This window comes from Tupaia chinensis, unplaced genomic scaffold (assembly GCF_000334495.1).
Source record: "Tupaia chinensis unplaced genomic scaffold, TupChi_1.0 Scaffold130593_1, whole genome shotgun sequence".
Lineage (NCBI taxonomy): Eukaryota > Metazoa > Chordata > Mammalia > Scandentia > Tupaiidae > Tupaia > Tupaia belangeri.
Window position 1 is genome coordinate 1 of NW_006190877.1, and position 714 is coordinate 714.

Here is a 714-nt window from a genome sequence, read left to right on the forward strand (position 1 = left end):
TACCTGAAGGACAGAAGATCTCTGGAACACTCTCTCCTGGGCAGATGGGTACAAAACTAGTTTCTCCAGCAGTTCTTTGTGAAGTGGATCGGACTCCAGGGCCTCGTGGAAAGAAATGTCATGCTGACTAAGGAGGCTGAACTTAGACTTTCGGTAAAAAGTGGCCAGTCCTTCGTGCTGCTTAATTCGAAACACACCCCCCAGCCCAAAGGCCTCGAGGGCGGGTACCAAGCTGTCAGAAAACACCGCGCGGTCAACCTCCTGCAAACAGATGAGGTCGGCGTTGTAGCCCGTGAGTTCCTTCTGGATCAGGTTCTGGCGGTAGTCGAGCTCCAGGGCGTAGGGGGCACAGTAAGGGTACAGGACAGTCCGCGAGAACTCAGTCTGGGCGTACGTGTCTGCCAGGATGTTGTAGGAGACCGTGCGGATGAGAGCGTCATCCGTTACCTTCTTGGTGTAGAGATGCCGGTGGTCAAACGTGCAGGTGCCAGGCCCGGCCTCCACCGGACTCCCACTTTCCACCTCCCGGCTTGGCCCGAAGCGCTGCCCATTGCCTGGGGTGCAATGAAGCTTCAGCCGTAGCCCGATGTCCGCATTGGACGGGATGTAGACCCGCTCGTGTACACCCGTCTCGGTCCAAGTACCAGGGGGCGAGGAGGGAGACGATGACGACGGGCCACCGCCCTCAGGCTCCGCTCCGCCGGGCTTGGCTTC

At 59.0% G+C, this 714-nt stretch overlaps 1 pseudogene; it reads right to left on the reverse strand.

The window, feature by feature from the left end:
* Window positions 1-3: 3 nt before the first annotated feature.
* LOC106736263 (2',5'-phosphodiesterase 12 pseudogene) lies at window positions 4-711 on the reverse strand (annotated as a pseudogene).
* Between the last annotated feature and the right edge of the window lie 3 nt (window positions 712-714).